The sequence below is a fragment of the Hevea brasiliensis genome, chromosome 15 (genome assembly GCF_030052815.1).
Source record: "Hevea brasiliensis isolate MT/VB/25A 57/8 chromosome 15, ASM3005281v1, whole genome shotgun sequence".
Lineage (NCBI taxonomy): Eukaryota > Viridiplantae > Streptophyta > Magnoliopsida > Malpighiales > Euphorbiaceae > Hevea > Hevea brasiliensis.
This window is the reverse complement of record NC_079507.1, coordinates 38027446-38041468: the sequence shown is the minus strand read 5'-3', so window position 1 is coordinate 38041468 and position 14023 is coordinate 38027446. Positions and strand designations below refer to the sequence as shown.

General features: G+C 34.3%; 1 pseudogene; it reads left to right on the top strand.

The window, feature by feature from the left end:
* The first annotated feature begins 307 nt into the window (after positions 1–307).
* On the top strand, positions 308–4954 carry LOC110662831 (protein NRT1/ PTR FAMILY 2.11-like; annotated as a pseudogene).
* The last annotated feature ends 9069 nt before the right edge of the window (positions 4955–14023 follow it).

Genomic DNA, 14023 nt, shown 5'->3' with positions numbered 1-14023 from the left:
TAAAAGCCATATGATGTGAAGGGAATAGACACAAGGGCCATGACACACAAGCTCAATGTTAACTCAACAATCAAACCCATTTAACAGAAGAAAAGGTGTTTTGCCATGAAGTTTTTAAGTTTAAATTTCTATCGAAATTATACTAAAAAAATGACTAGTTTAACTTAATTTATGGGAACCAAACAAGGATTCCTTTATCATAATAAATCATAATATAAATAAGCTATCACACAAAGTTCTGTCTTCATATCAATTTCTTTAGTAGAAAAAATACACTGCACCTAGCTAGCCACCTCTTCCTGCTGAACATCCATGGAGAACAAAGAGGAAATAACTGCTACAAATGATGAACCAGAAGCATTCATCAACTACAAAGGAATTAAAGCCATGCCTTTTATCATTGATAATGAATTAAGTTCTATATATATATATATATATATATATATATATATATATATATACATATATATTTTTTTTCCCGGTGTTCTAGCTGTTGTGTATGAAAACTTCTCCATGTTGCATGTAGGGAATGAGGCGTTTGAGAAGTTTGGCGCCGTCGGCTCTTCCACCAACCTGGTGGTGTATCTGACCACAGTTTTCAACATGAAGAGCGTCACAGCCACCACCTTTATTAATACCTTCAATGGAACTGCAAATATAGCTACTTTAGTCGGAGCCTTCCTCTCTGACACTTATTTGGCTACAAGTGTTTGGCTTTTTCTTCTGTCGCCTCTCTCTTGGCACTCTTTTGGCTTTTACTTGCTCTCGCTAGTTATTATCTATTGACTTTTCATCACTTCTTCCAATTAAAGCATTAATAATTTGAGATTAACCCATTATTATTATCATCTTTTTTTATTATTATTTTTATTGTGGTAATATTAAGAAAGTTGATAATAGTTTGATTGTAATAAATAAGCAGATGTCCCATTTTTTTTTTCCTTTTATTTGATAATAATATTAAAAAAAAAAAATGGGCAGTCGAGTCAATGTTTATTCTTGATACTCTATCTGAATAGAAACCTCTCATGTTGTTCTCCAAGTTTTCCAAGATCACCCAGTGGCCCATTAGATTTCACTGGCATTCTTTTCAAGTTTACTTGGTGAAAGCTTAATTAAACAATTGCTCAATTAGCTAGGTCAAATTTTGAGCAAAATCCACTTCTTATGCATGTTTTTCATTGTCTACAAACTTCAATCAATTCAAAAAATATGGAGATTTCACTTATTTTATTTGCGGGTGTCTTAAATTTATGATAGGGCTAAATGCATCTGTGGCCCTTAAACTTTGCACAAAAAGTCAATCTCCCATCTAGTAATTTTCCTGTGTCTTCAGGGGATGCTGGCGTTAATGCTGACAGCTGCAATTTCCAATATGTGTCCACCAAATTGTCTAGCAGGAAGGAATGTCGAGTGTGTTGGGCCAACTGGTTGGCAATTTGCTTTCTTGCTAAGTGCCTTTGGATTCCTAGCCATTGGAGCTGGCAGAATCCGACCCTACAACCTAGCCTTTGGAGCTAAGCAATTCAATCCTAATACTGAATCTGGCAAAAAGGGTATCAGTAGTTTCTTCAATTGGTACTACCTTACCTACACGTTTGCAGTAATGGTGTCTGTGACTGGTATTGTCTTTGTGCAATCAGATGTTAGTTGGGCTATTGGGTTTGCTATTCCTGCATTTCTAACGTTCCTTTCTTGTGTTCTCTTCTTTCTGGGAACAAGAATTTATGTTATAGTGAAACCTCAAGGTAGTCCTTTAACCAGTGTGGTTCAAGTACTTGTAGTTGCTGCAAAGAAGCGAGGGCTGAAGCTTCCTGAAAATCCAGCTGTTGCTCTTTTCAAGTATTTTCCTTGCAAATGTACCGACTCCAGGCTTCCTCATACAAATCAATTTAGGTGAGAATAATCTGATTATGAATCTTATTTTTTACCATGTCAGCTAAGTGAGTCCAATATACTATTTGCAACTTCAGGTTCCTTGAAAAGGCAGCAATCCTTACCAGCGAAGATGAACTCAATTCAGATGGTTCAGCTACCAATTCATGGAGACTTTGCAGCATCCAACAAGTTGAAGAAGTGAAATGTGAAGGAACGGAAGCGTGAAAAACACAAGATTATACCATTGAATTCAAAAATTTTCACCTAGGGTCACAAGCACCATGCAAGATTTATTTTTATCTATTTGATTTCAATGATAAACAACATATTAAAACTCTTTTAATATGTTTTTGGATTTGTATTTGCCATTTAAGATTTTAAAATTAATCAGATTAATTTTAGAACCCTAGATTAAATCAAGAACGATTACACTAACCTCTTGATGCAATCTGCTGCCTTTGAGATTCGTCTTGAGGACACGGATGTTGTCCCTCTAGCTTGTCCACACCAAGAACACCTATGGCAGCCCTTGAACAGCTTCTAAAGCCTTTTCTATTAATTAGAAATTCAAGTTCTGCCTTTTAAGAGATTAGAGATGCAAACAGGACACTAGAAACAATTTCTAGTGTTCTTAATTCAAGAGATTGATGGCTAATCTCTTTGAATTGATGAGAGATGAAGAAAAATAGCTGGAGAGGCTCAAAGTGGCGTGACATATGAGAGGAGAGGCTGCTGGTTGTGTTTTCTTTTCATAACCCCACTTAAATAGCTAGGTTAACACATTAAACCCTAGCCACATGTCACCTTGTGATGAGCTCTAGGTTTAAGTGACCCAATCACATTGTGCCAAGTGTCAAACCTATATTTAATCTTGATTTTAATCATCTTACATGATTAAAAACATTTGGCAAGCTTATGTGTAATCCCATGTGTCACCATCTCATGGTGCCACGTGTCACACTGCAAAATGACCAAAATGCCCCTGTGTCTTAATTTTGAGTTCTTAACCCAAAATAATTATTTTCTTCTTCTAATTAATTTATATCAAATATAAATTAATTAATTAATCTCTATTAATTAATTTCTCATCAATTAAATTCATATTTAAACACTTTAAATATAAATTTAATTTATACTACACATCCAATAATCTAGATTTGGTTTCAAGTCATGCTAGGGACTTTGCAATTTTATTGCAAACCAAATCTATTTAATTAATCAATTAAACTCTTTAATTAATTAATTAAATCATATTTAAATAGGTGATAACTTGTGTATGTGTGTGACTTACTAGGCTCATCACTAATTGGCAATGAGACATGATATCAACTCTTAATATCATCGAACTCTTTCTTACCATAAATGATTTCTCTAAATCATTTTATGAACCTCATAGACCATGGTTAACACCTAGCATAGCATGCCATGGCCACCCAATTAGTAATAAGATTTACCTTAAATGAACCTATAATCATATGTTACCATGCACTAGAATCTCTCTGTTACAAAATCCCAACTCGAGTCATGGTTTATGTCAAACTCCATTTGCTATGAATATAATGTTCTCTTTTAATTCCAGTTCTTGATTAAAAGATTTTCTCATCGAAACTCTTTCTCAATAAATCTATCTGTCTGGCCAGGAACTTGAAACATCAAGAACAATTAAATGAACATAGGATTTTATCTCTATTTACTTAGAGGAACAGATTCCTTCTTGATCAACACCTACCTCCATATATAACTAGTAGGAGCCAACACATGCCCATATACCCATACATAGTACAAGTATGAAAGATCAAACTCAAACTACCTATATACAAGATAATCATGCTATCTCAGTCTAAAGATTATATGCACCGATATGATTTATGACAAAACATTGACAAGAGTAAACTCCATGTGCTTGTCATAAGTGTCACTGCCTACTTATCATTTATAAGTGCCTATCAAGTTTGTTATATGGCATGAGACTCACCATTCCATCTTATTTATATCTCATATAAATAACTTGGGAACAAACATGAATACAATCTTTCTGGATAAGTCATGTCCTTATTATGAAGTATCCTCGATTGTGAACCTATTTATGATACTTTGTGCTAGAAATATTGTCACTCATATTCTTAACAACTTAAGAATAATATTTCTAACAAAATATCAATGGACCTTTTCTATTACACATAAATATATTATGTAAACGGAAAAGTGGAAATGCCTTTTATTAATAAAATTATGTACAAGATACATACTAAATGATATGCTCTAGGGCATACTACTAACAAAATGTTTGGTGAGAATAATTCCCATATGGGCTTCAGCTATAATATTTCACGTTCCAATCATCCAACAACACACTTATGCTGTTCTCCAAGCTCTTCAGTTGGACAGAAGTCTAGGTACTAGTGGTTTTAAGGTTCCTGCAGCTTCATATATAATCTTTAATATGCTAACCCTCACCATTTGGATTCCCATCTATGACCGAATTTTGGTTCCGTATCTTCGAAATCTCACTGGTAAAGAAGGAGGGTTCACATTACTCCAAAGAATGGGGATCGGAAATGTTCTTTCAGTTCTTTATATGCTTGTTTCTGGGTTGGTTGAAGAGCACAGAAAGAATCTTGCATTTACTAGACCAGCCCTTGGAATTGCACCAGAAAGAGGCTTTATATCATCAATGTCTAGTTTGTGGCTAGTGCCTCAGCTTGTACTTGCAGGACTAGCTGAGGGTTTCAATTATGCTGCCCATACTGAGTTTTACTATAAGCAATTCCTAGAAAACATGAGAAGTATTGCTCAATCTTTCTTCTTTGCCGGCTTTGCAGTCTAAAGTTATCTAAGTGGTTTCCTTGCAGACATAGTCCACCAAATTACTTCGGGTACAAAAGCTGGAGATTGGTTGGCTGAGGATCTTAACAAAGGGAAATTGGATTGCTTTTATTACATGATTGGTGGGATGGGGATTCTCAACTTTGTATATTTTCTAACATGTACCAAGTGGTATAAATACAGAGTTGCTGATGATAACACAGAAGAAATGGCCAAGGAAACAAAAGAATCCCAGATGCATATAGTCTGAATTGGAAAGCCTAAACCGATTTACCCAATCGCTTGTAATCATTTCTGGGATCAACATGTCAAAGGTTGGTTGGAAAGAAAACTAGCTAAGCTACTGAAGAGCTGGAATAAATATACTTTTAAAGTCTTAATGGATCTGAAACCTTTCATCAATTATAATTTCATTGCATGATAAATTTTTAGATTCCCCTTCTAGCTGAGCAACAGAATTAGGGGAAACAATAGCTGGCATCCTGCAGATTATCTTTGCAAATCATTGGAGGAACAAGTTATGCAAGTACAAAAAGAATGTATGCAGTTACTAAACTTTAGACCTAAAAAAATCATTCTTGTGCCACTGAATTGTAGGTAACAAGAGGGGTAGTAAAAATAGTAATTCTTCTAGGATATAACAGTGCTTCACAAAACAAAATGTGATTAAAAAAAAAAATTGCTACATCTAACATCATTGAATTGATGGAGCGGAAGCATGAAAAACATAAGTTTATATCATTGAATTCAAAAATTTTCACCTAGGGTCACATGCATCATGCAATATTTATTTTTATCTCTTTGATTTCAATGATAAACAACATATTAAAACTCTTTTAATATGTTTTTGGATCTGTATTTGCCATTTATGATTTTAGAATTAATCAGATTAATTTTAGAACTCTAGATTAGATCAAGAACAAGTGCACTAACCTCTTGATGCACTGCAGTGTATTTGGCACCTTTGGGATGCGTCTTTAGGACACCAGATGTTGTCCCTCTAGCTTGTTCACATTAAGATTGTTAGTAGTATGCCCTAGAGCATATCATTTAGTATGTATCTTGTACATATTTTTATTAATAAAAGACATTTCCACTTTTCCGTTTACATAATATATTTATGTGTAATAGAAAAGTTCCATTGATATTTTGTTAGAAATATTATTCTTAAGTTGTTAAGAATATGAGTGACAATATTTCTAGCACGAAGTATCATAAATAGGTTCACAATCGAGGATACTTCATAATAAGGACATGACTTATCCAGAAAGATTGTATTCATGTTTGTTCCCAAGTTATTTATATGAGATATAAATAAGATGGAATGGTGAGTCTCATGCCATATAACAAACATGATAGGCACTTATAAATGATAAGTAGGCGAACAGAACACTTATGACAAGCACATGGAGTTTACTCTTGTTAATGTTTTGTCATAAATCATATCGATGCATATAATCTTTAGACTGAGATAGCACAGTTATCTTGTATATAGGTAGTTTGAGTTTGATCTGCTTTCATACTTGTCTTGTGTATGGGTATATGGGCATGTGTTGGCTCCTACTAGTTATATATGGAGGTAGGTGTTGATCAAGATGGAATCTGTTCCTCTAAGTAAATAGAGATAAAATCCTATGTTCATTTAATTGTTCTTGATGTTTCAAGTTCCTGGCCAGGACAGATAGATCTATTCAGAAAAGAGTTTCTGATGAGAAAATCTTTTTAATCAAGAACTGGAATTAAAAGAGAGCATAATATTCATAGCAAATGGAGTTTGACATAAACCATGACTCCAGCTTGAGTTGGGATTTTGTAACAGAGAGATTCTAGTGCATGGTAACATATGATTATAGGTTCATTTAAGGTAAACCTTATTACTAATTGGGTGGCCATGGCATGCTATGCTAGGTGTTAACCATGGTCTATGAGGCTCATAAAATGATTTAGAGAAATCATTTATGGTAAGAAAGAGTTCTTATGATATTAAGAGTTGATATCATGTCTCATTGTCAATTAGTGATGAGCCTAGTAAGTCACACACATACACAAGTTATCACCTATTTAAATATGATTTAATTAATTAATGAAAGATTTTAATTGATTAATTAAATAGGTTTGGTTTGCAATTAAATTGCAAAGTCCCTAGCATGACTTGAAACTAAATCTAGATTATTGGATGTATAGTATAAGTTAAATTTATATTTAAAGTGTTTAAATATGAATTTAATTAATGAGAAATTAATTAATAGAGATTAATTAATTGATTTATATTTGATATAAATTAATTAGAAGAAGAAAAATAATTATTTTGGGTTAAGAACTCAAAATTAAGACACAGGGGCATTTTGGTCATTTCACAGTGTGACACGTGGCACCATGAGATGGTGACACATGGGATTACACATAAGCTTGCCAAATGTTTTTTTTAATCATGTAAGATGATTAAAATCAAGATTAAATATAGGTTTGACACTTGGCACAATGTGATTGGGTCACTTAAACCTAGAGCTAATCAAAGGGTGACATGTGGCAAGGGTTTAATGTGTTAACCTAGCTATTTAAGTATTGTTATGAGAAAAATAAAACACAACCAGCAGCCACACTCCTTTGTCACGCCATTTTACAGCCCTCCCACTATTCTTCTTCATCTCTTATAAATTCAAAGAGATTAGCCATCAATCTCTTGAATTAAGAACACTAGAAATTGTTTCTAGTGTCCTGTTTACATCTCTAATCTCTTAAAAGGCAGAACTTGAATTTCTAATTAATAGAAAAGGCTTTAGAAGCTATTCAAGGGCTGCCATAGGTGTTCTTGGTGTGGACAAGCTAGAGGGACAACATCTGGTGTCCTGAAGACGAATCTCAAAGGCGCAGACACGCTGCAGTACATCAAGAGGTTAGTGTAATCGTTCTTGATTTAATCTAGGGTTCTAAAATTAATCTGATTAATTTTAAAATCTTAAATGGCAAATACAGATCCAAAAACATATTAAAAGAGTTTTAATATGTTGTTTATCATTGAAATCAAATAGATAAAAATAAATCTTGCATGATGCATGTGACCCTAGGTGAAAATTTTGAATTCAATGGTATAAACTTGTGCTTTTCACGCTTCCGTTCCTTCAATTGGTATCATAGCCACTATATTTTCCATTTAGATTGATGTTTATATGATTTAATTGTGTGTTTGATCATGAGATCAAAAGTTTATTACTGGTTGCAAAGTCAAGGTGGCGGCACAAATGATGAACACCATGGTGCGCATGGTTGATGCATCACAATGGAGTGCAAAGGTAAATGGATGATGAATGTGCAATTGTTGTATGATCTAAGATCCATTTTATGTCTAATTAAATTGTTTAATTAGAATTTTTATCACACAATTAAATTATGATTCAAATCAGAATTTTAAAAATTGTTTGAATGTAATTCAAATCTGAATTTTAAAAGTTATTTGAATGTGATTCAAATCTGAATTTTTAAAGTTGTTTGAATCATATTTAAATCTGATTTTTTAAAATCGATTGAATAAAATTCAGATCTGATTTTTTAAAAAATATTTGAATGTGATTCAAATCTGATTTTTTAAAAAATGTTTGAATGTGATTCAAATCTGAATTTTTAAAGTTGTTTGAATGTGATTCAAATCTGAATTTTTAAATTTGTTTGAATGAGATTCAAATCTGAATTTTTAAATTTATTTGAATCATATTCAAATCTGGATTTTTAAGTTGACTATGAGATATTCAATTTAATTTAAGTATGTATATTTTATTTAATTGTTAAATAGTGATATGCATGATGGATGATCATGGACTATAAAAGACCAATGTGATTGGATTTATTTCTTTTATGTTTCTTTGGGATTGTAAATTAATTAATTTATTTTAATTTATTTTGGGCATGTATTATTAAGTTTGTAATAATTTTTGGGTTGTAATTTCATTTATTTAAGTTCTTGTAAATTCGCCTTGGTATGCCAAGGATTACCATGTAATATTGGATTACAAGAAATTCAAGGAGGTCAAGAGCATTGGTGGGACCAGTGGGAGGAATTCAAGATCAAGTGTTGATTATGTACTCCTTCAGCAACTCTTGTAAAATGAATGAATGAAATGCACCTAGGAATGCCCTGATTCAATTCTTGGTGGCTCAGAATTAAATCCCTTAGAAAGTCCATGATCATACCATATTTACTGCTTATCCATGAATGCATGAGATGTATGAGAATGTATGCAATTATATGATATATGCATGCTAAATGGATAATGTGCAAAGTGAGACCTTAATAGTAATTAGAATGACCATAAAATCTTCCAAACAAATGATTAAGTTGGAAATGCTATAATTAAAGTAATTATAACATAGGCCCTCCATTGGGGCAATTATTTTAAGAAATTTTAAATAGTTGCATGAGATGCAATTAATTTAAGAGATTTTCTTAAGAATAATTGTTAAGCATGAGATGTTGTAAATATGTAAATGGTTTGGTGGCCAATATTGGATGTACCTGAGGACATTAAAATTATTTACATAATTACTTGCTCAATGGGATTAACTTAACTAATGCAAGATAAGTCAATAATGGATATACCTGAGATTTTGAGCATTAGGGGCTAGGTAAAGGATTGAACCTCACATGAGATGTGATGGGCAAGGAGTTGCTCACTTATAGTTTATTGTAATTCCAATAATGGATGTACCTGAGGATGATCAATAGAATTATAAGAATTCAATCACCCACTAGAAATCCATCCAACTAGGATTTCCGTTTTCTACTTTGGAAGTGTAGGATTCGCTAAGTTAGTGGGAGGACCAATTTGATTAAAAGACCATAATCATTTTGGTTAATTACATGATACATTTACTAATTAATCTAGTTATTTTCTGTAGTTAATTTTCTGATAAAAATGAGCACAAAACAACCACCACTATCCAATATCCTTGCAAGCATACTTGATCACAATAGGTTGACAGGACCTAATCATGCGATTGGCTAAGAAATTTGAAACTTATCCTGAACCTTGAACATATAGGATATGTTCTAGATTCAAATGTTCCTAGTCCCTTACCTCCAGAGGCCACACAAGAGGAACATGAAACTTTGGATAAGTGGAAGGAGCATGATATGAGAGCTAAGTGTTACATGCTTGCTTCCATGAGTAATGAGTTACAGAAGCAACATGAGAACATGCAGAGTGCGAGTGAGATCCACCTTCACCTACAAGAGTTATATGGTGAGCACAGCAGGAATGCTAGGTATGAGATATCTAGACAGCTATTCCGTATGAGGATGTCTGAGGGACAGAATGTTGGGGATCATGTCCACAAGATGATTCGACTGATTGAGCAGTTGGAACATCTTGACTTCAACATGGATTTCCAACTACAGATGGACTTGATCCTTCAGTCCCTTCCTGAGTCTTTTGGGAATTTTGTGACAAATTTCCATATGACTAAACAGGAATGCACCTTAGCTGGTTTACTCAACATGCTGGTTATTGCCCAAAAGAATATGCTAGGCAATAAAGGAAAAGAGGTAGCTTTGGTTGCATCTTCTTCTGTTGGAAAGTCCAACAAGAAGAAAGGCAATAAGAAAAAGAAACCTCAGATTCCTGGTCCTTCCAAGAAAATAGCTAAACAGAAAAGGAAGACTAAAGCTGATAAAGGCAAAGGAAAGTGTCTCCACTGCCAACAGGAAAGTGTTTCCATTACCAACAGGAAAGTGTTTCCATTACCAACAGGAAAGTGTTTCCATTGCCAGTAAGAAAGTGTTTCCACTGGCCAGAGTATAGCAATCTAAATGAATGCAATGCCATGGTGAAAACCAACTCAAGTTCAAAATATATTTGGCACTTAAGGTTATGTCATGTTGCAGAAGATAGGATTGCAAAACTGGAGAAAATGGGGATTTTATCCTCATTGGGCTCTGAGCCTACTCCAACTTGTGAATCTTGCCTTCAGGGCAAAATGACTAGATCACCCTTTGTTGGACAAGGGCTAAGAGCTGAAAATATTTTGGAGTTAATACATAGTGATGTATGTGGTCCATTTAAAGAAATGGCTAGAAGGGGCTTTCATTATTTTATTACCTTTACTTATGATAAATCAAGATTTGGGTATTTGTATTTGATGAAATACAAACATGAATCTTTTGAAAAGTTCAAAGAATTTAAGTCTGAAGTAGAGAATCAAACAGGAAAGAGTATTAAAGCTCTTCGATCAGATCGTGGAGGTGAATATTTGAGTACTGAATTTGATGAATACTTGAGAGAGCATGGCATTGTTTCTCAGCTGACTCCTCCAGGAACACCACAACTGAATGGTGTATCTGAAATGAGAAATCGTACACTATTGGATATGGTACGTAGTATGATGAGCTATACTGATATGCCAATCTCCTTTTGGGGATTTGCATTAGAATCAGCTTTGTATATTCTGAATAGGATTCCATCAAAATCAGTTTCTTCCACACCTTATGAGATAGGGCATGGAAGAAAACCAAGTCTTAAGCATGTTAAGATTTGGGGTTGTCCAGCTTATATCAAAAAACTGAACACTGATAAATTGGAGACCAGATCAGAAAAAGGTCGATTTGTTGGATGTCCAAAAGATAGTTTTGGATATTATTTTTATTTGCCTACTTCACAAAAGGTTGTGATAAGTAGAGATGCCATATTTCTTGAACAACAGTTTGTTCAAGAAGGAGGCAAAGGAAGGCAAATAGAGTTAGAATTGGAGAATTCTGACCAACCAACAGATCAGATGGATATAGATCCATCTAGTCAACCTATACCCATTGGTGAAACATCTAGAGCTGTTCCTCGTAGAACGACCAGGGTATCTCACCCACCAGTGAGATATGGTTTTCTTCATGAAGAAGAACAAGAGTTGTCTACTCATGAAGAAGTAGATCATGGAGATGATCCACTTACCTATGAAGAAGCTATAACAGATATAGACTCTTCAAAATGGATTGATGCTATGAAATCCGAGATTGATTCCATGTATAAGAATCAAGTTTGGGATCTTGTTGACCCACCTGAAGGTATTGTACCTATAGGGAACAAATGGGTTTTCAAGAAGAAAATTAGTTCTGATGGAAAGGTAGAGACCTATAAGGCAAGGCTAGTAGCGAAAGGGTTTCGCCAAAGGCAAGGAATTGACTATGAGGAGACTTTCTGCTTTGTTGCCATGCTTAAATCAATTAGGATTTTATTAGCAATAGCTGCGTACTATGATTATGAGATTTGGCAGATGGATGTCAAAACAGCTTTTCTCAATGGATACATTGAAGAAAACATTTTCATGGAACAACCTAAGGGATTTGAATCCCAGGATGGTTCCAAGGTATGCAAGCTAAAGCGATCCATTTATGGGTTGAAACAAGCTTCGAGGAGTTGGAACATCCGTTTTGATGAAGCCATTAAATCCTTTGGTTTTATCAAAAATGAGGATGAGCCATGTGTATATAAGAAGGTTAGTGACAGTGCTATCACTTTCCTTGTCTTATATGTGGATGACATACTGTTGATGGGTAATGACATAGGTATGTTGACGACTATAAAGGTATGGTTGTCAAATACATTCTCCATGAAAGATTTAGGGGAGGCAACCTATATTCTTGGGATTCGCATCTAAAGAGATAGAGCGAAAAGAATAATTGGTTTATCCCAAAGTCTATACTTGGAAAAGGTGTTAAAGAGGTTTAACATGCTTGATTCCAAGAGAGGATTGTTACCAGTGAGACATGGTATCCATCTTTCTAAAGAGATGTCTCCAAAGACACCTGAAGAAAGAGATAAGATAGCCAGGATTCCATATGCTTCGGCTATTGGAAGTTTAATGTATGCAATGTTGTGTACTAGGCCGGATATCGCATATGTTGTTAGTTTGACTAGCAGGTATCAATCCAATCCAGGTTTGGAACACTGGATAGCTATTAAGAATATCCTTAAGTACTTGAGAAGAACTAAGGATTTATTCTTGATTTATGGAGGTGGAGACTTGCAATTGGATGGTTATACTGATTCTGATTTCCAATCAGATATCGATGATAGAAAGTCTACCTCTGGATATGTGTTCATTTATAATGGAGGTGCGATCGGTTGGAAGAGTTCCAAGCGAGCACATTGCAGATTCCACTACTGAGGTGAGTATATTCTTTGCATCGAATCTTTGCAAAGGAAAGTTTGGATAAAGAAGTTCGTGTGAGAACTTACAGTAGTTCCTTTCATTGAGTCAGCGGTTCCACTACTGCGTGACAATAATGGAGCGATCATCTGAGCTAAGGAACCAAGGTCTCACCGAAATCCAAACACATAGAAAGGCGCTACCATATTATCGGAGAAATAGTTGGACGAGGCGATGTAGCCATACAGAAAATAGCATCGGTGAAAATCCGGTGATCCATTCACTAAGCCTATGTCACGGACTCGATTAGACCGACATCTTGAGTAGATAGGTCTAAGATATTGTTTTGTATTGCTCTAGTGCTAGTTGGAGAGTGTTAGTAGTATGCCCTAGAGCATATCATTTAGTATGTATCTTGTACATATTTTTATTAATAAAGGCATTTCCACTTTTCCGTTTACATAATATATTTATGTGTAATAGAAAAGGTCCATTGATATTTTGTTAGAAATATTATTCTTAAGTTGTTAAGAATATGAGTGACAATATTTCTAGCACGAAGTATCATAAATAGGTTCACAATCGAGGATACTTCATAATAAGGACATGACTTATCGTAAAGATTGTATTCATGTTTGTTCCCAAGTTATTTATATGAGATATAAATAAGATGGAATGGTGAGTCTCATGCCATATAACAAACATGATAGGCACTTATAAATGATAAGCAGGCCGAACCAGTGACACTTATGACAAGCACATGGAGTTTACTCTTGTCAATGTTTTGTCATAAATCATATCAGTGCATATAATCTTTAGACCTAAGATAGCACAGTTATCTTGTATATAGGTAGTTTGAGTTTGATACTGCTTTTATACTTGTACTGTGTATGGGTATATAGGCATGTGTTGGCTCCTACTAGTTATATATGGAGGTAGGTGTTGATCAAGATGGAATCTGTTCCTCTAAGTAAATAGAGATAAAATCCTATGTTCATTTAATTGTTCTTGATGTTTCAAGTTCCTGGCCAGGACAGATAGATTTATTCAGAAAAGAGTTTCTGATGAGAAAATCTTTTTAATCAAGCACTAAAATTAAAAGAGAGTATAATATTCATAGCAAATGGAGTTTGACATAAACCATGACTCCAGCTTGAGTTGGGATTTTGTAACAGAGAGATTCTAG